The sequence below is a fragment of the Misgurnus anguillicaudatus genome, chromosome 18 (genome assembly GCF_027580225.2).
Source record: "Misgurnus anguillicaudatus chromosome 18, ASM2758022v2, whole genome shotgun sequence".
Classification (NCBI taxonomy): Eukaryota; Metazoa; Chordata; class Actinopteri; order Cypriniformes; family Cobitidae; genus Misgurnus; species Misgurnus anguillicaudatus.
Window position 1 is genome coordinate 248,829 of NC_073354.2, and position 27,931 is coordinate 276,759.

The window sequence follows — 27,931 nt, forward strand, 5'->3', positions numbered from 1 at the left end:
AGTTCCTTATATGGGTCCGAATTGGGACCCATATATGTCCCTCTGTATGTGTTTTGAATAAGGAAACACATATGGGACCCTTTCAGCCAAACCATATGGGTCCAACATGGGCAAACACAATTATTCCCATCAGTGTTGTATAAAGTACTAGAAAGCAATACTTGAGTAAAAGTACAAGTATTGTACTAGAAAAAGACTTTGGTAGAAGTGAAAGTTGTCTTTTAAAATATTACTCAAGTAAAAGTCTTAAAGTATCTGATATATACTGTACTTAAGTATCAAAAGTAATTTTCTGATATTTAATGTACTTAAGTATTTGAAGTAAAAGTAAAAAGTTTTTTTTTTTAAAGCAAGCGGTTAGAAATTTGATTTTGAACTTTATTGTGGCTTTCTTATAGTAAAGCATATTCAGGGTTCCCATTATCTTCTTAATCTCAATCATCAAATAAAAATCTGTCTTTTCCAGAACTTTTCAGGCACAATTCTCTTAAATTCAAAGAGCAAACAGCATATTTTTAGAGCTGACATCAAATTAAAAAGCAGATATTTCAATTTTGTATGAACTACAGGTAAAAATGAAAAACAAATAATAACTTATTTATTTTAAAACATGAGCATATTTTTGAAAAAAGTGGAGTATCCCTTTAAGTTAGCTGCTCTACTAAGAAAAAAAATGCCAACACGTTGTGTGGCAATGAAAGCACTGTGACTTTGATCAACAATGCAAGCATACATTCACAATGTATAACATTAGCACAACATTATCCTATAACCACTGAGTTTTGAGTTAATTAACATTAAAGGAAACTTTCTAACCTGCCACTAATTAACTAGCAGTTTTAAAAAAATATATTTCTCAATCTAACATTAGCCTACTGGAGGGAATATTCGGCCGGCAGTTATGCTATAATGTTACCATAAACAGTTAAGCGTGTTTCAGTTGAGAGTTCTCTGTGAATTAAATAAATCATGGGAAAATCAGCGGTGTAACGTTGACGTTTATTAAACGTGCGCCTGGCCATCACATTAGACAGATAATTATCCAATACGGCTTATGATAACTAATGTTTAATCACATTGACATTGTGGCTTTACTTAATAACTATTATTTTAAAGTACCTTGATGTGATTCTTCAGGTTGGACGGGGAGTTTTTAAATGACAAAATGTAAGTGATTTTCGGTAGGCATAAGAGGCACTTTATTCGGTAATCGGGAATCTTTAATTCCAATGTACAAAAACATTTCTTACAAATACGGCCACAGATGTAAAACGTTAGCTTTCTCACCCTGTTCATCGTCGGGGTGGTCGATTACGATAACGGGAGGTCCTCCAGTAGGTGCTTTCATTGCAGTTACAGTTGTGCTTCCTCATCCTTTGGCAACACTACGCTAAATAGAGTGTGCGTGAAATAGAGTGTGCGGAGCGTGCGTAAATCAATCTAGAAGCACTGATTCGCCAAAACCTCCCTTATTGAGTGTGCGGAGCGTGCGTAAATCAATCTAGAAGCACTGATTCGCCAAAACCTCCTTTTTTGACGTCGCACACATTTCTTGATTTTATTTTGTTGTAACGAGTAACGAATATGCTTAGTGGAAATATATCGGAGTAAAAGTATACATTTTATCTAGAAAATGTAGTGGAGTAAAAGTGAAAGTTGACATAAATTTAAATAGCGAAGTAAAGTACAGATACGTGAAATTTCTACTTAAGTACATTACATTACAACACTGATTCCCATATAGGCTCCTTATATGGGCCCGAAGTGGGACCCACAAAGGTCACCTGTATATGTGTTTTGAATAAGGAAACAGATATGGGGTCCTTTTGGCCAAACCATATGGGTACAACATGGGCAAACACAATTATCCCCATATAGGCTCCTTATATGGGTCAGAAGTGGGAGCCACATAGGTCACCTGTATATGTGTTTTAAATAAGGAAACACATATGGGACCCTATTGGCCAAACCATATGAGTACAACATGGGCAAACACAAATATTCCCATGTAAGATCCTTATATTGGCCAAAAGTGGGACCCACATAGGTCACCTGTATATGTGTTTTGAATAAGGAAACACATATGGGACCCTTTTGGCTAAACCATATGGGTACAACATGGGCAAACACAATTATTCCCATATAAGCTCCTTATATGTGTCAGAATTGGGACCCACATAGGTCACCTGTATATGTGTTTTGAATAAGGAAACACATATGGGGCCCTTTTGACCAAACCATATGGGTCCAACATGGGCAAACACAATTATCCCCATATAGGCTCCTTATATGGGTCAGAAGTGGGTGCCACATAGGTCACCTGTATATGTGTTTTGAATAAGAAAACACATATGGGACCCTATTGGCCAAACCATATGGGTACAACATGGGCAAACCCAATTATCCCCATATAGGCTCCTTATATGGGTCAGAAGTGGGTCCCACATAGGTCACCTGTATATGTGTTTTGAATAAGGAAACACATATGGGACCATATTGGCCAAACCATATGGGTATAACATGGGCAAACACAATTATCCCGAAGTGGGACCCATATATGTTCCTCTGTATGTGTTTTGAATAAGGAAACAAATATGGGACCCTTTCGGCCAAACCATATGGGTACAACATGGGCAAACACAAATATTCCCATATCGGCTCCTTATATGGGTCCAAAGTGGGACCCACATAGGTCACCTGTATGTGTTTTGAATAAGGAAACACATATGGGACCCTTTTGGCCAAACCATATGTTTTCAACATAGTCAAACACAATTATTCCCATATAGGTTCCTTATATGGGTCAGAAGCGGGTCCCACATAGGTCACCTGTATATGTGTTTTGAATAAGGAAACAGATATGGAACCCTTTGGGCCAAACCAAATGGGTACAACATGGGCAAACACAATTATCCCCATATAGGCTCCTTATATCGATCCGAAGTGGGACCCACATAGGTCACCTGTATATGTGTTTTGAATAAGGAAACACATATGGGACCCTATTGGCCATCCATATGGGTACAACATGGGCAAACACAAATATTCCCATATAGGCTCCTTATATGGGTCAGAAGTGGGTCCCACATAGGTCACCTGTATATGTGTTTTGAATAAGGAAACAGATATGGGACCCTTTGGGCCAAACCATATGGGTACAACATGGGCAAACACAATTATCCCCATATAGGCTTCTTAAATGGGTCTAAAGTAGGACCCACATAGGTCATGAGTATATGGGTTTTGAATGAGGATACACATTTGGGACCCTTTCGGCCAAACCATATGGGTACAACATGGGCGAACACAATTATCCCCCATATAGGCTCCTCATATGGGTCCAAAGTGGGACCCACATAGGTCATGAGTATATGGGTTTTGAATGAGGATATACATTTGGGACCCTTTCAGCCAAACCATATGGGTACAACATGGGCAAACAGAATCATTCCCATATAGGCTCCTTATATGGGCCCAAAGTGGGACCCACATAGGTCATGAGTATATGGATTCTAAATAAGGAAACACTTATGGGACCCTTTCTGTCAAATCATATTGGACCAAAATCAGTCCCATACAGACTCCACACATGGACCCCCATATGTATTTGTCATTTCATGCCCTGTTTTAAACAGGGATCCTGAAAGGTTTATGCCTGTTTTCAGACTGTCTTACTTCGCAAACCATGGTGACGCTAAAAGCAAGACATGTAGCCTAATAGTTTATAAAGTCCCAAAGGACTGCAGGGTAACTTCTAAGTAAAGGCGGCTGCATCAATGTAACAGAAGACTTGCATTTTTTACCCAAAGCTTGCATGGGTGTTAGTGCATTTAAAATGTTATTTTTAATATGATGATAAAACATTACAAAAATTAGTTAGGTTCAGGCTCAGGTTAAAAATTTCCTGCAAGTCTAAAGCGATCTGACATAATTAGCAAAAGTGAGAAAGTGACAGACTGTATTCACTGTATTCTGATATCTAGACCAATCAGTTTTCATGGTGGGCAGGCTTACAATCAACCTCTCTCTTCAGCTCAGTAAACCACTGTACAGTAGTTTATTTACAATGTACAGTAGTAAAAAAAAAACAGGAAAATAATACAATAATTACTTTTTTTTAAGTATATCAAAGTGTATCTCTGTGTAAACCCTCTGCTTTTAAACAAAACAAAAACATTTAACCTATCTTTATTTGTTCCTTTTTTTAAATATGTGTCTTTTTTATAAATATAGGGTCAAAGAAGTTTAAGGTGTGCTTCATAATTGTACATATATTTTAAAGCTGTTAAAAGAGCAACCATATTAAAGTAATAAACAACATAACACAAAATAATATATAAATTATATTGATGATTAAATTATTTTAAATGTATGTTTTTTGTGGGGGCTTGTTGGTGAGCTTCCTTCCCAATCAGTTTTTGTAGGGTGGGATGTCTGAGTGTAATTTTAATAAATTAAACAGTCAAAACTGCACAAAATCTTTTATTTACATTGTCTCCAATGTTTGCTATACTGAGAGGATTTGTACATATGTAGAACTCATTTTATGTTTTGATAGATACTAAGTGAATTATCACCATACACCAAAGGCCTCTATCGTGCTAGGCTGGCCAGACCTTTAATACTGAAGTTGTTTACAATGTTTAGCCAACATTCTGTGGGCGTGATAGTTGAAGTTGAGACTACTATCATGCTGCGTCCATGAGTTTAAGTCCATGAGAAGAGCATTGGCCAACTATAGTGTGGTGTGCAGGGGTGGCTGGTGACTTTTCTTGTGAGGGATTCAAAAATTTGTGTTTGAGGTGTCATGTGTGTTGCTCATCATGTCAAAATATGTGTTTGTTGCGTCATGTGAACCATGTGCATCATGCATCTTGCCTGCTGGACACACATCGAAAGGATTTGTAATAAAAGAGGCGCTCACAAAATACTTGTAAGACACTAACTTAACACTGAACTCATGCCACTAGGAACTAGGCTACATACATGTTGTGATGAGATTTGCATTGTGCGCCCTCGAAAAAGAAGTCACCACGCGGCCGTCACGGCGTGAATGGCAGAATTGCAAGCAGGATGCCACTGCTCTCCAAACAGATGCTCCTACCTTCAGTTTGCTAAGGTCATGTGAACAGGGGTACTGTGTTTTATTTATTTGGGATCTATGGGCTACAGTTTCTCCAAAATATACCCTTACGAAAATTAAATACATGGTTTACTACAGTTTCAACAACAACAACAACAAAACATGGTTACTGTAGTAAAACCATGGTTTTGCCAATAGTAGGCCTTATCAATACCAAAAAACATCCCTGCTGAAAAAAACAGCATACCAGCAAGACCATATGTTGTGTTTTGGTGCTGGTTTGCTAGTGAACACCAGCTAAACCTGCATTAGCACCAACTAAACAAGCACCAAACCAGCATTAGCACCAGCTAAACCAGCACCAAACCAGCATTAGCACCAGCATCCCATGCGGGTCATAAGACCAGCCTATGTTGTGTTTTGGTGCTGGTATGCTGGTGACCACCAGCTAAACCAGCATCAAACCAGCATAGACCAGCATAATTCCCATGCTGGTCCATGCTGGTTTGATGCTGTTTTTTTCAGCAGGGATTTTACTGTATCACAAAAAACATGCTTAATTTTCGTTGGCTATTGTCTCTTTTTTCAATGGGCTATTATACTTTCATATAGAAAATTAACCATGGTTTTACTATAGTTAAAACCAAAAAACCATAGTAAAACCATGGTAAGTGTAGTAAAATTATGGTTTTGCTGATAGTAACCAATACACAAAAAAAAACATGTTACTACACTTTTACCACAATAAAACCATGTTTAATTTTCGTAAGGGCTATATGCACATTGTGTTTTGGGGTATATTTATGCAGAAACATATGTTGTATTCATTTAAAAAAAACAGCGCCAAGAAAAAAGGACATGTGCATGCGCATTGCTCTGCTGAGCCAGTTGGATCTGGTACATTGCTGTCTTCACTGGAGTGCTGCAAGCTCGAAGTGTGGTGAGTAGGTCTGTTTTATTACATTATATGACATTAAACTGTTGATAAAAAGTATATTCAAGTAGTCAAACATTAAAAATTTCTTGGATGTTATTCAGTGGCGAAGCTCGCCGGGGTAACGTTAGGTGAATGCGTTGCGGTTGCGAAAATCAACCTGGTTTTTAAATTGTCAGAGTATTAACACACTACATTTACTCTGTTAACGTTACATGTACTTAAGAAGCACTTTAGGATATATTTAACAGTTATAGTGGGTATTTTTACTTTTACTCGTAACTCGATGATATTTCTAATGAAAATGACATCCACTCAGTTTTGCACGACGCACTTTATTTTAATGCAGTACGAAATGCGAACTTCAGATTATTATTGTTTTTTCATAATTTGCCGAAGCATTTGATTTGTGAATGAATGATTTTTTTGAACGAGTCGATTCTTCACAAAATATTGCAAATGAATTACTAGCCGTTTCTCAATACCAAGTATTCAAAACTCGGACTAGTGTCCTTCGTAGTTCGAACTTGCAAGTTCAGACTCGGAAGAACGAACTCCTGACGCGAAATGCATTCTGGGAAACTTCGCTCTCATAAGTCCACACAAGTCTCCTCTGATGCATCCTCGATAAAATGTGCGGATCAAGAACACATCCGGGGATTTTATGTGAACTTGGGCTTGATGCAAACTTTGAATTGGAACAGTACTTGGGCCGCGACTGATGACGTTTCACAAGTCCACAAGAACGCAAGTACAGATAAGAACGCATATTGAGAAACGGCTACTGTTTTATACCGGGTCGACTCTAAACTAAGTTAGGTATTGATTGAACGGTTTGAATCAATTTGAATGATTTGTTCCGTTTGCTGCAAGATCTGAATCATCTGTACATCTGCAGCACTTCTCTCTCATAACGTGGAACTTAAAACACGCCGATAGGAGTTAGATGAAGTGGATGCAAGTGAACTATCAATCTTCTGAAACAGAAGCGGTAAATGTATTCGAAGAAGAAAATGCTCCCGCGACCTGTGCGCAGTGTTGTATAAAGTACTAGAAAGCAGTACTTGAGTAAAAGTACAAGTATTGTACTAAAAAAAAGACTTTGGTAGAAGTGAAAGTTGTCTTTAAAAATATTACTTAAGTAAAAGTCTTAAAGTATCTGATATATACTGTACTTAAGTATCAAAAGTAATTTTCTGATATTTAATGTACTTAAGTATTTAAAGTAAAATTAAAAAGTTTTTTTTTAAAGCAAGCGGTTAGAACTTTGATTGTGAACTTTATTGTGGCTTTCTTATGGTAAAGCATATTCAGGGTTCCCATTATCTTCTTAATCTCAATCATAAAAAAAAAAATCTGTCTTTTCCAGCACTTTCAGGCACAATTCTCTTAAGTTCAAAGAGCAAACAGCATATTTTTAGAGCTGACATCAAATAAAAAAGCAGAAATTTCACTTTTGTATGAACTACAGGTAAAAATGAAAAATACATTATAACTTATTTCTTTCAAAACATGAGCATATTTTTGAAAAAAGTGGAGTATCCCTTTAAGTTAGCTGCTCTACTAAGAAAAAAATGCCAACTCGTTGTGTGGCAATGAAAGCACTGTGACTTTGATACAATGCAAGCGTACATTCACAATGTATAACATTAGCACAACATTATCCTATAACCACTGAGTTTTAAGTTAATTAACATAAAAGGAAATCTCAAGTTTGACAAAACGTATGATGCTTTTAAAGACGTGAATTTAGTCCTAAACACTTTCTTTCTAACCTGCCACTGATTAACATGTTTTTAACAAATCTTTCTCAATCTAACATTAGCCTACCGGAGGGAATATTTGGCCGGCAGTTATGCTATAATGTTACCATAAACAGTTAAGCGTGTTTCAGTTGAGAGTTCTCTGTGAATTAAATAAATCCATGGAAAATCAGCGGTGTAATGTTAACGTTTATTAAACATGTGCGCCTGGCCATCACATTAGACAGATAATTATCTAATACGGCTTATGATAACTAATGTTTAATCACATTGACATTGTGGCTTTACTTAATAACTATTATTTTAACGTACCTTGATGTGATTCTTCAGGTTGGACGGGGAGTTTTTAAATGACAAAATGTAAGTGATTTTCGCTAGGCATAAGAGGCACTTTATTCAGTAATCGGGAATCTTTAATTCCAATGTACAAAAACATTTCTTACAAATACGGCCACGGATGTATAACGTTAGCTTTCTCATCCTGTTCATCGTCGGGGTGGTCGATAACGGGAGGTCCTCCAGTCGTTGCACTTACAGTTGTGCTTCCATCCTCATCCTTTGGCAACACTACGCTAAAAAAGAGTGTACGTGAAATATAGTGTGCGGAGCGTGCGTAAATCAAGCTAGAAGCACTGATTCGCCAAAACCTCCCTTATTGAGTGTGCGGAGCATGCGTAAATCAATCTAGAAGCACTGATTCGCTAAAACCTCCTTTATTGAGGTCGCACACATTTCTTCTGATTTTTTGTAGTAACGAGTAACGAATATGCTTAGTGAAAATATATCGGAGTAAAAGTATACATTTTATCTAGAAAATGTAGTGGAGTAAAAGTGAAAGTAGACATAAATTTAAATAGCGAAGTAAAGTACAGATACGTGAAATTTCTACTTAATTACAGTAACGAAGTATTTTTACTTCGTTACATTACAACACTGCCTGTGCGTCAGACCCGGATAAACGCACGCGAGCTGACAAAGTAAGTTAACGCGCTTTCAAAAATGTTCACTTTAATCACTGAAGACTTAAAATTTAGTCTTTTATTATTAAATTTATTCTTTTATTAAAATGTATTATTTTGATATGATTTCATTATTATATATTATGTATCTGTATTATTATTCTTTATATTCATACTTATGGAGTGTTAAATGCATGTGTTTGAATGCACGAGACTATAGATAGTATGGATCACATGTCAGGGGATTGAAAGAGGGTAATACGCTCTATTGTAGGGATGCTCACATTGACCGTTTAACCGTTAACCGAAGGTAAGAATTTATGACAGATTAACATTATCAGTTAAAATAAAAAAATATTTGTTAATACATGGTGCGTGTCCTCATGAGCCGACAGACATTTCGACATTTTTCTAAGTACTATTCGGACGGGATTAGTTTTACATAGGAAGGTGGGGTAAAGCAATTTTTATCAGAGCTTCACAGTGATTTTAGTCCAGTCCGAATGCTCCATGTCAGTAATCATTACGGACAATGTCAGTAAAGATTACGGCAACTTTTACCTTCTGTAAAAAGGTCCGGAGAAATTACCTCAGGTAATACTAATCCAGTGCGAATAGACCAGCTGTAAATATCCACGTAAATCGCGTCATTTCCTTTTAATTTGCGGGTTTCTTTTAAATATAAAAGCGCTTAAAGAAGCATTTACTTGCGTTCTAAGCGGAAAAACAAGTCAGTTACAAGTCAGTTCCTGAATAACACGACACAAACTTAAAAAAAAAAAAGAAGTCAAATTTACTTTTCAGAGGCACGGAACTGTTTATAAAACTGAAATTAAACACAGTGTTTCGCGTTTTCCCTCGTCTGTGTCATGTTGTTTGCACATCTGATATCAGAAAGCAAGGTATGTGCACGTGAAGACGTGAGGTGCGCAATCGAGTTATCCCTCCCACTTCTGAATGTTTTACTGAGATTTCTAATCCCGTCCGAATTGACCATTAATATAACAGACGTCCTGTGGTAAAATTACATTACGCCATCTACCCCGTAAAACTAATCCCGTCCGAATGTTTAATTTGTGAATGTCCTGTAAATGACACAAATGATTGCTGCCCTGACGGTCTGATAAAGTAATCATTTGTATGAGAAATCATTTGTATGCGTGTTTGGAAGATGAACGGAGACGCGCGTGCAAGATGATGCGGTCCGTCTTGCGCACATCCGGACATACGTTCGCTGATGGCCTCTGACCCTAACCATAAACATCTAGCTCTTTTTGGACAAACGGAGAAAGACGACGCAAAACCAAAACTTTCTGAAAAGCGCCCTGCTTTAGAAATGACCACTGTGGTAGATGAAACGGAGACAATCTGCCCTTTTTGGATATTAATCCTCTGGACTGTTCGCATGCTTTTTAATAAGGTAATGTTGCGTGAATATCTGATAATGTATGAATCCTGGTTCTGTTGTAGATCTGTCGCTGCTGTTTGCACGTTCAAATTAAATGTTTTTTTTTACTAGTTCACAGACAACCGTAAACTGTATTTTTACTCAAAGACAATTTCATATTAAAATCTTATCAGTTAACGGTTAATGTTCGGTTTAGAAGCTACGGTTGTCGGTCGGGAAAATTAACTGATATGAGCATCCCTACTCTATTGAAAATGACATGTCAGATGTGTACAGTTTGCAAAGCACCATAGAAGTATACACTAAGAATAGTATCTTAATATAGGAGTGGACTGTGCCATGTGTTAGCATGACATATATGTTCTATATTTGAGATGCTTAAGCAACATGTTTTTCTACCTTACAAGGAAGTCTTTCTGCGATGTATAAAAGCTCAAACCTTACTGTACCACCCCAGAGAAACTGAGGGATGACGGGGTGAAAGGAAGGAGAATTAAAGAAATGTATAGGCTGTCATAAATAGAACATCTTTACTGGTTTCTCTCCTGACATATATATATATTAAACGATTGTTTCTTAGCAAGACAATTGGTGTCCGGATCCGTGAATCAAATAATAAAGGGGAAAAGGCTTAATTCCAAGTCTACAATTTGGCGTCACGAACAAGGATTGCATCTTCAGGCATTTGTCTCAATCATTTCAGGTAAGACTTTATTTTATTTCAAAATAATTATAAGTCTGCCTGATGATTGGATTTTGACTGAAACTGCTTAAAAGAACTGTGTCATTTAAACATCAGTTGTGTTGCCAATGAATATATGTGTCAGAAATAGGAAAATAATTTAAATAATATAAATTTGATGTGGCTTATTTGAGTTGCTCTGATCAGTAAACCTCTAAAAAATATTGAATGAAGCTGGGGTAGTCTTTTCTATGTTTGAAAAGACTTATAAAAAAGTGGATCTTTTTTAGAAAGAAGACCATTTAGTCAATATATTGGGATAGCTGTAAGGCGATTTAGCAATCAGCTGTCATGACTGGGAGGTGGTTGGAATATGGCGAGACTGTAAAAACGATGGCAGAGTAATCTCTAAAATATTTCCAACACACCGAAGAATCGTTTCAGAAGGAAATGAGGATAGTGTGACAGTGGTGATTTATTGCGATTTAAAGTAGCGGGTCTGTGCTCCGAGTTAGTGCAGTGCAGTATAGAAGATACGAAGAAACCCTAAAACGTTTAAATACGCTGGGAATTGAACCCTTAGAAGAAGGGAATCAATTAAAAGGAGCTAGAATCGCGTGCATTTCAATCTTGACAATGAAGCTGTTTAGTGTTTTATGGAGGAGACTGATCTGAGAGCAACTTGGAAAAATTTTAATAAAATAAAATAAGGAAAAAATAGAAGAAAAAGGAAATATAAAATTGATTAAGTTACTTATAAATAATTAGTTAATTTTATTTTGTTTTTTTTATTTCCCCCCTTCTTTGTTCCTCGAGTAAACTAGAGCAGGTTAGAGAGAAGAGAAGCAGAGAGAAGCTGAGAGGCTCCCCTGGAATACACACACGCACACACACATATAAATAGCCTTGCTGCTGTTGGGGCCTCCCTTGGAATTCACACACACACACACACACACACACACACACACACACACACACACACACACACACACACACACACACAAATAGTCCTGCTGTTTTGAACATACAAGAGACTGAGGGACAAATAATTTGCAAGATGGCAAGTGTCTGTAACAGCAAAATGATATCTGTTTGGTATTTGGATAAAAAGAAGAAGAAGCAAACTAAGTTTTTTAAAAAAGGACTGGATATCAACGCATCTATGGATGTGCAGCTAAGCTGGTTCGAGTCCCAAAAAGACTCTATCAAGACAAAAGTATTCCCAATACTGGCTGATAGTTGGATTGTGAGCAAGGAGGAATTTGTTGTGGCATTAATGGGTGTCCAGTTTCACTTGTTGTTGAAGCAATGAAGCCTCAAGTTGAAGCATATAACAAGTTGAATAAAATCATATCTATTAAATGTTCAGTTAAAGAAGATGATGATTCATTTGATCCAGATTGGACAAATATAATAACTGAAGCTGAAAGGAAATATTCACAAACACCAGAAAAATCCACAATAACTGTAACACCTCCTCCTTACAACCCAACTTATCCAACATTGCCTGAACAATATAGAAGTTCTTCTAAACCTCTGATGCAGCCTCAGGCTTCAAGATCAAATGAAGGTTTAGTTGACAAAAAGTATATTGCATCTGCACAAGCAGCTCCAATAATAATGAGATCTAAATCAGCCCAGCCAAATAGAGACATGCTACGATGTACACCAGCTCGTAATGATGGATCTGACTGGGGTGATGAGACAAGAGATGATGACATGATCACAATTGATCAAATCGGTCCTGTAAGTTCTTCACCTGCAATTAAAAGAGAAGAATCTGAAATGATGACAGAAGAGAGACCATTCACACCAGGAGAACGTCAACCCATTCTCACAGCCCTGTCTCCTTTAAAGAGACAAGATCCAAACACAGAGTTTTGGAGAGAATTAGACTCTCTGGTTGAAGCACATCAAATGACATTAAGAGATATACACACTATTGTTAAAGCTAAAATTCCAAGAGACAGATGGGAACGCTTGCCAGCTTCGATAACAACAGCCCAACGGATAGATTTGTGGGTTGATGGCCAGGGGCGACCCCTGGGTCTTTGGCAAGCATTAGATGGGTTCCGAAAAGAAATCCAAGAAATCTTAGGCAGCGGTAAAATTCCTTTCACGTCAGTGACATTGATTAAGCAAAAGGATGATGAATCTCCAGATGAATATGCTCTGCGTAAGTGGAATGCTTATGAGAGATGGGCACTCTGTGCTAAGAAACAACCTGACAGAGATGATGTACAGTTTACCGACACACTTGTGGATGGACTGAGCGCAAAATACCAACAAGCCTTGTCACTTGGAGTCAACCCAGGCGAGACATTTGACCAAAATATGCAATGGGCTGGCCGCCTAGAGATGGCTATGAGATCAAACAAGGAAGAAGGAAACAAGTCATATCGAAGAGGAGTGGCGACAGCTCAATACAACATGGACACAAAGAAGAAGCTGATTGTTTGTCTCAATTGTGGAAAGCCTGGCCACATTAGAAAAGATTACTGGGCTAAAGGAGGTGGATCAGATGGTCAAGGTCCATCATTTAAACAGGTCAGTGCGAAAAATTATGATGAAAACTCTCAAGGGAAGACATGGACTGAAGCACAAGTTCGTCAGCTCATTGAGGGAATTATGCGTCCGCAATAGGAATCAGCGGCCCCCTGTATTGATAAGAAAAGAGATAATCGCCTTTTCATCAATGCATTAATAGGGGGCCACCCATGTGACATTTTAGTTGACACAGGAGCAGCAATTTCAATAACAGATCTGAACCTACCTACAACAAATGAAACTATGGAAGTTGAAGGAGTTGGAGGTGGTATCACAAAATTTTGCAAAAGTATACAAGTTCATCTGCAAATACATGAAGATGAAGTCTTATGGACATCTTTCTGGGTGGGACCGAATTCACAAGGAAGCCTTATTGGCATGGACATCCTTCCATTGTTAAACATGATCATATTCACTGACAGCCGTCAAATCACTACAGCAGCTGGGATAATACCACATGAAGATCGCACTTGTAATCTATGGTCTGTTGGTACTGCAAAGCCAATTATTAGAGACTGGGGAAAAGACGGTGTGTGGGGTCTTCTGTGCAGTTTATATACAGATGTTTGGGCTAAACATAAATTGGATTGTGGCAAAGCCAACATTGACCCCATTGTTATTAAAGGACCAATACATGCCCCTCATAAACAGTACCCCATCCGACCTGAAGCAAGACAAGCCGTGGAAGAAATAGTGGCAGACTTGGAAGCTGAAGGAATTATCAGACAGGCTTCATCAACCACTAATAGTCCTGTATGGCCTGTCAAGAAATCAGACAACTCATGGCGATTAACCATCGATTACACGAGACTTAACAGTGTAACACCAAAACCGCATCCTATTGTAGCCAATCCTGCCACCATTCTGAATGATATTCCAGGAAATGCAAGAATTTATACGGTACTAGATGTACTGTCAGCTTTCTGGTCTATACCTATTGATGAAAGATCTCAAGAGAAATTGGCCTTCACAGTGGGCACAAAACAGTATGTCTGGAACAGACTCCCACAAGGTCTTAATTTGTCTCCTGTTGTATTTCATAGAGCTTTGGACCAGTTCTTAACAGAGCAAAAAACTGAAATTGAGAGTTCAGGAAGTGTTTGCCTCCAGTATGTTGACGATTTGTTGATTGCAAGCCCAGATGAAAACAGCCATCTATTTGCTCTGAATGTTGTCCTACAAGCCCTTAGGAAAGGAGGATTCAAGGTCAACCCCGACAAAGCACAGCTGGCCAAAACCAAGGTGATCTACTTGGGCCAAGAAATATCTGTCAAGGGGAGGAGAATGACAACCGAGCGTGTAGAAGCATTACGACAACTTCCAAAACCTCTAACAGTTACAGGAATGCGGAAGGTGATGGGACTTTTCAACTACTGTCGTCAGTATATACCTGATTTTGCCAGCATCACTAGCCCCCTTATCGACCTGTACAAGGGAGGAAAGCCTGGAGTGGAAAAGATAAACTGGAAACCAGAAGCTGAGGAAGCGTTTACTTCTATGAAAGAAAAACTGACTTCAGCCCCAGCTTTGGGACTTCCTGATGGACGGTTGCCATTTCATTTGTGGACCAGGGTGGGAGATGAGACGTATTCAGCAGTACTGTGTCAAAAACCAGGTGATCGATACAAACCAGTTGGATACTTTTCCACAAAAATACCTGTCACTATGATTGGTCAACCACGATGTATACAAGCCCTCGATGGTGCCACATGGGCAATGGATGCAGTTGAAAATCTGATAGGAGCACAAACTATCATATTGCACACCCCACACAGCATAGTGACACTGTTGAACAACACAAACATCAAGACCATAACTGACGCAAGAAGAGCAAAATGGGAAGCAACTTTGTTAAACAAGGATTTGAGAGTGGAAATCATCAGGGATTCTTCTCTTAACCCTGCAACAATGATGCTGGAACCACATGAGGGAATACCACATGAGTGTGAAAAACAAGTAGAAGAAGATAGTCTTGGTCCAGTTAATCCAATCCCTCTTGAAAACCCAGACAAAGAGTTATGGGTCGATGGATCTAGTTACTATGTCGATGGAAAACGACATACTGGATGGGCTGTAGTGGAAGCTGATGGAACTGTTGTAAAGAAAGGATCTCTTTCTGGACAGTTTTCAGCACAAGTAGCTGAGCTTGTAGCACTTACGGAAGCATTTGAACTATCAGAAGGAGATCGAGTCAATATATATACGGATAGCCGCTATGCCTTAGGCGTGGTCCACGACTATCTAGCCCTGTGGAAAAGACGTGGACTTATCACTAGCAGTGGAAGCGAAATACAACATGCTTCCATAATTCGTCGCTTGATTGCAGCTTGTCACTTACCTAGAGAAGCAGCCGTGATCAAAGTAAAATCACATCAATCTGACAAGTCCAAAGAAAGTCAGGGTAACACGGCAGCAGATGCAGCAGCTAGAGAAGCAGCTCTACTTCCTCCTACTCCTGTTACCTTGGTAAAGGGAAACAGCAAAGATAATCTTGAGCTCCACCTTCTGTCATATCAAATGGAGACAGATGAAGAGAAAGAACACTGGATAAAAGCAGGAGCAAAAGAAGATGATCAAGGTATTTGGAGAATTCCAACAGGACAAGTGGTAATGCCTATCGGAACAAGAAGAGAACTAATGCAGCTGTATCATGGAAAAGTGCACGCTGGAGCAAAAGCAATGAAAGCTCAAATCAGTGAGACTTGGTGGTGGCCACGAATGATGAGAGACATTGATGATTACTGTAGAAGATGCTTGATCTGCATAAAAGCAAATGTGGGAAAATCTGTAAAGGTGCGAATGTCACATGCACCTAGACCTACAGGTCCATGGACACATCTGCAAATCGATTTCACAGGACCTTTATCACCCAGTGGAGGGTACCACTATATTCTAGTAATTTCGGACAGGTTTACTAGGTGGGTAGAAGCATTCCCTACGAAAACTTGCACAGCTGAAGCAGCAGCACGAGTAATAGTGGAGGAAGTCTTTCCCCGCTGGGGTCTTCCATATGAACTTGATTCTGACAATGGAACTCACTTCACTGGAAAACTGATGAAGGAAGCAATGAAGTTGATGGGGATTAAACAGAAATTCCACATTCCATATCATCCACAAAGTTCAGGAATGGTAGAACGAATGAACCGATCACTGAAAACATCTCTAACCAAGGCTATTCTGCAAACTGGCCAAGGTTGGCATAAACTATTACCTGCTATTTTGTGGAATTTGAGAGCAACTCCAAACAGAGTTACAGGATTAACACCTTTTGAATTAATGACTGGAAGAGCAATGGTTCTACCTCCTGATGCTCCACCACCTGCGGGAACAGGAGGAGATTCTACTTTGTTCCAAGAAAAGTTACGACGCTATCTCGCTATGCTGGACAAAGCTATTAAAGACAATAATAAGAAAGTGCGAGAAGCTCAACAGCAATGGGACGCAAAACACACCACTACTGATATTCCACATATTCCCAAGTTAGGCAGTTTTGTTATGGTCAAACGCATTGCTAGGAAAGGTTTAGAGCCTAGATGGGAGGGGCCATATGAGATACTCTTAACAACTGATACAAGTGTTTGCCTCAAAGGGAAGGGTGTAGGGACAGATAGATGGTATCATTGGTCACAAGTTAAACCTTGCTTAGTGAATGAACAAAATGATGATAATGTCTTATGGCCTGAGATTGAGCAATGTTCGTCCATTATCTTTAAAGAATGGGAACAAGGAATTGATGTTTAATTATTTCTCTGTTTCCGTTTCAGGAATCAATTCCATTGACATTGATTAGAGATGGTTAATGGGACATACAGAGTGAAATAGGAGATTTATACATACTACACAACTACATAACAATGCACACTTGCTTACTGATTTTCAACCCTAAGGGATAGGATCCTTTAACATCATTTATTTTGTTTGTTGTTTTGGCCGGGAACTTGGGGTATTTAGATACTTATTAAAGAGTTAAGTATTTAATGAGCAAAGGCACCGGTGAAGATTTATTAGTTTTTTTTTTTCTTAGATGATTGGGGTTCATTTTAAATGCTTACACATAGTCGTTAATTGACACATAGTATACGGGGACATACCATGGGTTGGGTTTTTTTGTTTTTTCTTTCCTTTCTTTTCCCATTCTTCTGTCCTTTCTGACTATCTCTTGGTCTGCAATTTCTTCTCCTCACTATAACTTCAATAGGTTGGCCACCTGGGAGTAATGGTGTGGAACTGACGGCCGTAGTTCCAGTGGAGGGAGATGAAGACTTAAAATTTAGTCTTTTATTATTAAATTTATTCTTTTATTAAAATGTATTATTTTGATATGATTTCATTATTATATATTATGTATCTGTATTATTATTCTTTATATTCATACTTATGGAGTGTTAAATGCATGTGTTTGAATGCACGAGACTATAGATAGTATGGATCACATGTCAGGGGATTGAAAGAGGGTAATACGCTCTATTGATATGACATGTCAGATGTGTACAGTTTGCAAAGCACCATAGAAGTATACACTAAGAATAGTATCTTAATATAGGAGTGGACTGTGCCATGTGTTAGCATGACATATATGTTCTATATTTGAGATGCTTAAGCAACATGTGTTTCTACCTTACAAGGAAGTCTTTCTGTGATGTATAAAAGCTCAAACCTTACTGTACCACCCCAGAGAAACTGAGGGATGACGGGGTGAAAGGAAGGAGAATTAAAGAAATGTATAGGCTGTCATAAATAGAACATCTTTACTGGTTTCTCTCCTGACATATATATATATATTAAAGATTTTTTCTTGGCAAGACAATTGTTGTCCGGATCCGTGAATCAAATAATAAAGGGGAAAAGGCTTAATTCCAAGTCTACAATCACAGACATGATTACAGCAGGAAGAAAATACATCGACGATTGGCGTCTGATTCGCTCTAAAAAGTAATGTTTGTTCAAATGTGAGTGCTTTTTGTGACACATTAGTTTGATAATATTAGATAACACGAATTACTGTATTTTTACTCAAGTATAATATTGACGGCTGTCCCCTCCTATGGAAATCACGTTTTCGTTTGGCTGCATGTTTTGTTGTAAAGAGCACTATTTTGTTTGCTCAGTTTGATCACAGATATCTATTACAAGTTTAAATGTCATTTTGGATATATGGAAGCAATTAGGTGCAATGTTATAACAAGACTGTTGTTGCACTTCTATGCTTAACTTTACATGAAAAAAAGATTTTAGCCTACATACTGTATAGTATGGACTTGGTTAGTGAACTTTAACAGTATTTGCCAGCTGTTAACTCATATAATTTTGTCATTTTTATGGATTTTTTTCAGATCCTGAGTAGCTGTTATTCAATACCATGTAAGTATTTAGAATTTAATATTTTGCTAACGTTTCTTCAATATAAAGTTTCCCTACTGCAATAGAATGCATCATGGCCTGCTTTTTAACCTCACTAGAAATGTAGTTGCAGTCAAGTGTGCCAAACAGCACTTATTTAGGGATTTGCTGCTCCATAAAAAGTGAAAAATAAAAAATTGTATTTATTAGGGCTGTGTATTGCCAACAATTTCCTGATACGATACGTATCCTGATAAAAGGTCACGGTACAATGCACATCACGATGCAAGACTATTTTGAATTACATTTTGTTCAGAATTTAGTAACATTATTATTATTATTAACTGTTTATTGTACATTGAATAAGCAGTGTTGTTACAGAATTCTAGTATCGGAAGCGGAAATAGTGGTATCGGTGCATTCCTAGTTTGATCGGCTCTCTAATTTTTCTTACAGTACTTTGATTTCATACATCAATCAGTGTATACAATGCCACTTCAAGATGAACACACCTAATATTTTTTAGTATAGCTATGTGAGGAAAAAATAATGTTTAACATAAGCATATACCTACTAGCGTGCGGATCGGGCCGCATTTTTCTGTCCGAGCCCGGCCACGTTCGACAGGGCAGTAACCAAACCCGACCGTAACCCGACAGGCATTACAATATTTATGTCTGAGCCCAACACAGTTAAAAATCGCATTGTCACAGCAACATAAACATATTTCCGCACACATGAAAATGGGTGATGACAGTTCATCTTAAAATGAAACTTTTATGTTTATCAGCTTACCCCCAAGCCATCCAAGAGATAGGTGACTTTATTTCTTCAGTAGAACACTAATGTAGATTTTTAACTCCAACAGTTTCAGTCTGTCAGTTGTATAAGTGGATGGTAACAAAATCCAAAAGAGAAAAAAAAACATGCACAGACAAATCCAAATAAAACCCTGCGACACGACACATCCATGTCCTAAGACACGAAACGATCGGTTTGTGCGAGAAACCGAACAGTATTTATATCATTTTTTACCTCTAATACAACACTATCCCCAGAGAAACGGGAGCCCCGTACAGAGGTGGGTAGTAACGAATTACATTTACTTCGTTACATTTACTTGAGTAATTTTTTTGGGTAACTAGTACTTTTAGAGTAAATTTAAGGATGGGTACTTTTTACTCTTACTCAAGTACATTTCTAATGAAAAAACTGTACTTCTACTTCGCTACATTCGGTGGCGTTACTACGCTACTTTCAAATGGTAATAATTAATGAATATATTTTATTTTTTAAGTTTATATGGCTTGTTCGAAACTCTCGCGAGACGTTAGAGAGGCAGCGTGCGTTGCGAGGGGTGGCTACGTTTCACCCTTTAGCGCGCGTAAATGAAAGGAGATGACTGAAGCGGAGGATGACCTATGCAAGCTATCGGAGGCAGATCACGCGTGGCCTCAAGTTTGGTCTATGTTTACACTACAAAAGGTCAAAAAGAATAGTTTCATAATGCAATGTATGCTTTGTGCACCAAAACGAACTGACATCTCAGCGTACAGGAATTCAAGCTCCAACATGAAACAACACGGCGGTAAGTGTCACTTTCTGCAGTGCCTTATTATAATATTATTTCACGCACTGTTTTTGTCATATGCGCTCTTGTGCAAGCAATGAAAATTACTCTAACCTTACAAACAACACACGTTCACATCTGCACATTTCCATATCATTTCCTCATAAAACTAAACAAATTGAACAGCATGTTAAGTCTTGCATTAATAATACGGGAGAACCGGAGCAAAAGTAACGCTGGACGAAAGTAACAAAGCGATTTTCTAAGAGGAGATACCATTTACATCCCAAACTATGACAGCATCTTTGCAACCCTTGACAGAGCTGACAAATATCGCGTTATTTACTCACCATTTTCCGGGTGTAGATCCAGAAAGGTGTTTTCAACCATAAGTAAATTCCAAAAGCGGTCATTGTTTTCTTATAACGCGTTGTGTTTCTCGTTTCATCAATCTTCAGGTTATAGTGCTCTAACACATCCTGAAGTTTGACTTCTCAAGAGTTTTTCAAAATAAAAGTAAATCGGGTTTAAATGTGAGGAGATCCTGTCGGGACGAAAGTAACACTTACTTTTGTACCATTTATATTATTCTAATTTTATTTAATTTAATTTTCATATCGTTCAAACTGTTGAATTTAAGTTTGTACTGTTGGTTGCTTTTGAAACATTTGATAAAACTGAAATTTAAAATGAAAATATAATTTCATTATTTTTTACAAAGATAAATTACAAAATATGTTTGCAGTTACATACTAAAGAGGTCATAGTCATGTATAGTTAATAAAAACAAGTGTAACACGAAAATCTACATTGTTTTGTTGTGTTAAAAAAGTAACAATTCACCACTTATGTTCAAAGTGAAATTATACTAGTCATTTTACATTTGTTCAAAATTCCACCTGGTATTGATAGACCACACTTGTGAGTTACTGACCACAGCAAAAATATATCTCTGTCTGAAACATTATCTTTAAAAATTTAAAAAACTAAAAAAAAAAAACTGAAAAATGGTACTTTTCGCCTGTTCTCCCCTACACATAACCGGACACCTTACTTAAATGTAGAAAATACATACGAATAAAAACTAGATTGTATTTTATTTAATTCCTTCCTAAAGAATCTATATACTTATAAAAATAAAAGAATAAAGTATGTTTTTAAAGAAACATGTTTTATATATTATAATAAATGTAGAGTTGATTTGCAAAAACAGATAAGTTCCATTTGAAATTCTAAAATAAGCATTTTATCAAGCTCCTAATGTTCATTAATTGCACATTAATGGCAATGAAAATAACCTATTCATATAAAAACATGATAACAAACAGACACAGACATTATTTTTTTCTTACTGTAAGCTTGTTTAAAGGCAGATGCAGCCAAATTTTGTTGTGAACGTGAAAATAAATACACAGTTAACTGTCAGAAAACAGTCAGTGTGTGTTTAAGATTTTTTTTAATGACACGTTATGTGATGTTGGAGGACTGAGAACGACTGCTTTACTTTAACCTAGGTTTATAGTAGTATATAAGCAGAACAATGAGACTTTTAAGGAGAGGTTTGTGAAAGCCCTCCAAGTAGTCTGAAATTCAGGGATTTTACACTTCTTTTCAATCAGATCGGAAGTAACGAGTAACTAACTACTTGAGTAGTTTTTTCATCTAATACTTTTTTACTCTTACTCAAGTAAATAACTAGATTGTTACTTTTACTTTTACTTGAGTACATTTTTGTATAAGTACTTGTACTTTTACTTGAGTACAGATTTTGGGTACTCTACCCACCTCTGGCCCCGTATAGTGTTTATACGCCCTCATGTGCACCTGAAACAGTAGGTAGCAAGAAGGTGATGTCTGAATGCGCGTGTTTCATTTTAAGATGAACAGGCCAATTGGCTACCTACATATTATAAGCTGTTTTAAATTTCAAATGTTCAATGCCTTATTGCACCGAGCCCAACCCAAACATAATTTCTAAATGTCTATTGGAACCCAGCCCGTTGGGTACCGCCGGGTCCCGCGGGCTCGGTTTGAGTATCCATCCTTTGATACCTACTGTATGCCAAAGACTGTCATTGTAAAAAGAACAAATGTGTCATTTTTATCTTAAAAATGTATTTGGTTTTGCAGATGCTCTTAAGGACAACGCCCTGATGTCCAAGGTCAATCAGCAAGAAGCTGAGAAGGCACTGTCAAAATGGTTCACTGGGGCAAGGGACAGAGGAGGACAGAGAGCATCAAGAATGCAGAAAAGGATGTCTGTTTGAGAAAGGTTATAACTACAGTTGCTGATTTGCTGTCATAGTTCTTTTATTTTTCTTAAAGGAAAACCTTTTTCAATATTTTACCATGTTCTTCCCTCAACTTAGATGAATTAATACATACCTCTACTTTCTCAATGCGTGCACTTAAAGGTGGGGTGCACAATTTCTGAAAAAAAAAAGTTTTGGAAAAGGGAGTCGGGCCGACTACGAAGACACACTTGTAGCCAATCAGCAGCATGTCTACTAACTGACATCGTTTCCTGGGTTGCGTATTTGTGGGGCGGGTCTATCAAAAGAAGGTCCAGATTCTATTAGGGTAAGGGTGTGTTTGTTTAGATGATTTCAAATGTAAACATTGGCTTTCATGCACCCTGCCTTTATTTGTTGTGAAGTGTGGCGTGAATATGTTAGCATTTAGCCTAGCACCATTCATTCATTAAGATCCAAACAGGGAAGAATTTAAAAGCCACCAAACACTTCCATGTTTTCTAGGGGTGCACGATTCACAAAATTTCACGATTCGATTCGGATTTTTTGGCTCAAGATTCGATTCAAAAACGATTTTCGATTCAAAAATGATTCTCGATTTTAAAAAACGATTCACAGTATGTAAATGTAGTTTACTTTTTCCTATGCGACTGATTGAAGTAGATATACAATTTTAAAGAAAAGAAACACAAGAAGTTAAATGTAGTTTGATGTTACTTTATGTCTTTATGCAAAAATAAAAACTGTTATGAAGCAATTAGATGACCCCTTTTATCAAACTCTATTAAATACAATAATATAGTATATTAATGATAGAAAGTGCAGGTCTATAGATTATAAATGTGACTGGTGTTATAATGGTTATTATTTCTATTAGATAGAGCAGAAGCAGGAAAGTGCCTTTCTTTCTATTTCTCTCTTGCCGATTAAAAAAAGCTAAATCCACTCATTATTTCAGATTCAAAAGTCTACTTGCTGTTAGTGACAGTGGACTTTACATTACAGCTTTTTTTTGTAAATCTTGAGTCAGCTTGAGTTTTGCTCGTTCAGTGCAATAGATTTTGGAAAAGATATGGTTTATTAATAATAATAGAAAAGAGCCAGTTTTATCGCCATAGAAACCTTCGGCATGCTGAAACTGCACGCAAGCTTTAGCGCGGTAGCGCCAGAGATGTTCACAAGTCTCTGAGCTCGAGTCCAAGTCAAGTCTGAAGTCTTTGAGCTCGAGTCCAAATCAAGTCTGAAGTCTCTGGGCTCGAGTCCAAGTCAAGTCTCAAGTCTCGTTGTAACAAATAAAACTCTAATAACAAATAAAGAAATTGTAAACATTTATAAAAAAGAACAAAGTTGCACATTAAGTAAGGTCTAAAATTAGCATTAGGTACAGAAATTAAATTAAATAGATAATAACACTGTCTTTATTGTACAAATTACATATTATTATTATATTTTTGAGCAATAGACGTGATTTTCTGTTTGTCTTGGGTTGTTTGATTAACATAAATGACACAGACTTAAGTAGGTTAATTGAGGTTACTGTCTTTTTATTAAGAACAAATAAGCCCAGATTGGTTTCTGACTGGTTTCTTAAGACATAAACAAAAATGTTTTTATTAGAAAAAGAATACTGTGAGATCATTTTGTGTGTGTGTGCCCTGTCAAGAAAAGAAAGATTTTATGTTGGCTTAACTTTTGAAACACTTCTGTCTGTATGTGCACTACTGAGGGCACTGAAACGCGTGTTCAAACACAGGTAGAGCGCTTCAGGAAGAAGATGCAGCAGTCGCTTCACATAAAAACGTTACATTGTTTTTCATTGCTCTATTCAATAAATGTATGTTAATGGACTACAGTATGACACAAAGTAGCGCAACTCTGAACCTGACTGGAGCTGGACCGGACACACTTAACCGCATGTACGTACAGAAATCTGCTCAATTTAGCGCCTTTTTGCGGTTAAATTGTTTAACCATTTAAACAATTGCAAGCCTTAGAAACAAGTTAATGATAAACTTACCCAATTTAAATTGCATATTAATCCGCGAATCGCATGCGAGCCGAACCGCGGATCCGTCACAGCACTACCCCAAGCTTCAGATGAGTGGGACAGCAGCAGCCGGTGCATTCGATTCGCGGCCGCGCGCGCGGAGCAGATACGTCACGTGTCACGTCGTGGGCAGGTTGTAGGTAACGGAGGGAGGGGTATGACAGCGAGCTCATCAGACGCCTCCCAAAAATAAACATTGTTCACGAGTCGCGCGGCTCGAGTCCGAGTCGAGTCCGAAGTCCTCGAGGGTCGAGTCCCAAGTCGAGTCTGAAGTCACTGTGTGTGCGACTTAAGTCGCACTCGAGTCCGAGTCTCAAACTCGAGTCCCCATCTCTGGGTAGCGCTCACGGTCATTCTCCGATCGACTTAGGTTTTACACACAATATTAATCATACTTGGGACCCGAAGTAATTTAACTATGACTGACCCGGACCTGACTGACCATTTCAAATACAAACCCGGAACCATACGGGCCGTGGGTGCTCCGTGAAGTCCTCTAATGGTAAAACTCTGCTCAAGTTCAGAAACATGAAGGATACAATGTGACACAAGCTTGTTCCCGTCGCATCCCAATTCATTGAGAAACAGAGAGCACATGAACGCACACCGAACTCCTCATGTCGCACACAAAATGTCATTATTAAAGAGTGTCATCATCACAGAAAAACATAAAAGACTAAATTTGATGCCAGATATACTTGGGCACTTGTTAATATAACTGGGCAGCGCGCCCATAAGTAAAGTCAATGTGTGGGAAACACTGTGACAAGAGTGTGCAGGCGTCAGAGTGAATACGACGCAGCGCCATCTATGGGAAAACTGAGATAAACTCATTTCAGGACATTAGTAACACAGCATTACAAAAAAAATTATGAATCGATTTTTGGAATTCTATTAATCAAATGTGAATCGATTTTTTTGCACACCCCTAATGTTTTCCCTATTCAAAGACTGTTACATGAGTAGTTACACGAGGAAGTATGGTAAAAAATATAACTATATTGCACTTAGTTTGTAGCACTTCGACCTTGGGCACAGTAACATCATCACTCCTGACTACTTCCCCTCTTGCTTAAACTACGGTCAATATAACCAACACGCCTGTACTAACGTAGTAGATTGAGCAGACTCTGCGAAATATCAAGTTAAGTTTAAGAGAAAAGAGAGATATGTATTTATTCAGCTAAGTTGAATACTGTGCTTACTTTCATTTACTTTTAAAGGCGCCATTTCACAAGAGTTTTTTAAGATGTAAAATAAATCTTTGGTGTCTCCAAAGTACATACATGAAACTCTAGCTCAAAATTTCATATAGATAATTTGCAGTGGTGGACAGTAACGAAGTAAATGTAATTCGTTACTGTACTTAAGTAGTTTTTTCGCGTATCTGTACTTTACTCAAGTACTTTTATTTTGGGAGACTTTTACTTTTACTTTACTACATTTTAAAATCAAATATCTTACTTACGAGATATTATTTATCAGTGGATAAAAAACGTAACTGGGCAAACTAAAGCTGCACAAAAAAACCTAAGATGCACACGTGATGCGTCAAACCACCAATCAGGGTACAGCATGCGCTTCGTTTTGAACTTGTTGCCGCGCTGTTTCACGTAAGCTACGCGAGTCGCACGAGTGCAGCAGAGAATGAAACTGCATTCAAAAACAACGGAGGAGAATCCTCAGGAGATAACTGACCCGTCACAACAACAATGGCTTTATTTATGCAAGTTTTTTTTTAAGTCCTTGAATAAAAGAACGAGTCCTTCGTGTCTTATGACTGCCTTGAAACTGTGCTATTTCGTTTTAAAAGAATACTCTTTCAAATCTAAGGAAACGCGTAGAGGTAAGCCATTTTTATTCTGGTTATATTTTTAAATGAGCAATCTTAACAGTAGCTTGCAGAAAACTGTTAATTGTGTTGCTAAAATATATACGACGTTATTATGAATGAACTTTGTTTGACTCTGTGGACCCTGTACCGGGTCCAGAATTATCTTATTTTGACTTATTTTAAAATATTCCTTTAATTTTTAATGGTCTGTAATGGACCCAGTACCACATATGAGATACTGTTTGAAAGCTTAGACTCTCTACTTTCTGCAGATATGCATCACTTTGAGATATGTTTCACTGTAAGAAAGTTAGTTACACTTAATTTACACTATCACCCCCCCCCATAATTTTTAATATCATTTAATATTCACATATTTCATATTTTTCAAGTATGACAAACATGGGCAAGTCTTATATCAAATGAAAGCTCTCACTCTCAGGAATAAGGCTGCAGTGTTTGTCCTATTTTTATCACATATCCAACAATCGTCGAATGAATAATGATGTAAAAAATTGTCTTTTGTAAACATATGGGAAACTTGAGTGTGGACTGCCTCAGATAGCACAGATAGCCACAAATGATACACCATCTTTTCTCTTAGGTCCTACTCTAAAAAATGAGTCCATTCACAACATTTTCTTTGGTTGTGTGCATGAATAATCCCTTGCTATTTATTATATGTGCAAAACAAAAAATTAATATTTATATGAAAAATGTATTTTCGCACACTTCAGTAAAATGAGAATAACTTTTGAATGTGACATGCTAAAGAGTTCATTCTTTTTTTGGGTGTTTACTGTCTGCTGCTGGTAACAACCAGAACTGTCTGCAGTCTGCTAGAGCACCCAGAACCAGAGTTATTCACTATCAGAGGCATTATTTACAACATAAAAAAAGAAAATTTGGTGTTTTATCATATGAAAAACCACATAAATAACAATATTTGTCACAAACAGCAGCTTTTTATATAACTTCAAAGGGTTTTCTGCAAAATGATATTTTATGATGTTTTTTGGCAGAAATTGTACTCCATAAGCGTATTATTCCTCCCATCAGTTGGAGTAAAATAACTTTTGCATTTATTATGATAGAGAAAAAATTTCTTTTTCCTCTGTAAGCTGGCAATTGCTGGAATCATACAAAACTGTCTGCATGTTTCGTTCCCACTCAGGGCCAGAGTTATACACTTTTAAATATAGACTTTAGAAAAAAAACATCAAAAAGCGCCTATTTATTTTTGTGTTTATTAGAGGACTGACAACACATACAACCATGTTGAGCACTTTTAACAGTGTTTTATGTAATTTCAAAGGGTTTCCTGTAAAATGATACCAAACTTTTGTATGTGCACCTCTGCTTGTGGGTATGAGAAGCTTTTGAAATTGGTTAGGCCAAATCCGGGTGAAAATCCCCAAAATAGCCTCAGAGTGTAAGAGGTTAAGCTATGCAGGCTGAAGCTATTTTTAGCCGTATAGTTGTTTCACTTAAGTTCATTGTATTTGAAGCTCA

General features: G+C 37.5%; 1 long non-coding RNA gene across 1 annotated transcript; it reads left to right on the plus strand.

Moving 5' to 3' along the window:
• The first annotated feature begins 5,885 nt into the window (after positions 1-5,885).
• On the plus strand, positions 5,886-27,377 carry LOC141350384 (uncharacterized). The gene is made up of 3 exons (XR_012358483.1): positions 5,886-6,023; positions 18,710-18,737; positions 22,417-27,377. It is a non-coding gene; the product is annotated as an uncharacterized lncRNA (long non-coding RNA).
• The last annotated feature ends 554 nt before the right edge of the window (positions 27,378-27,931 follow it).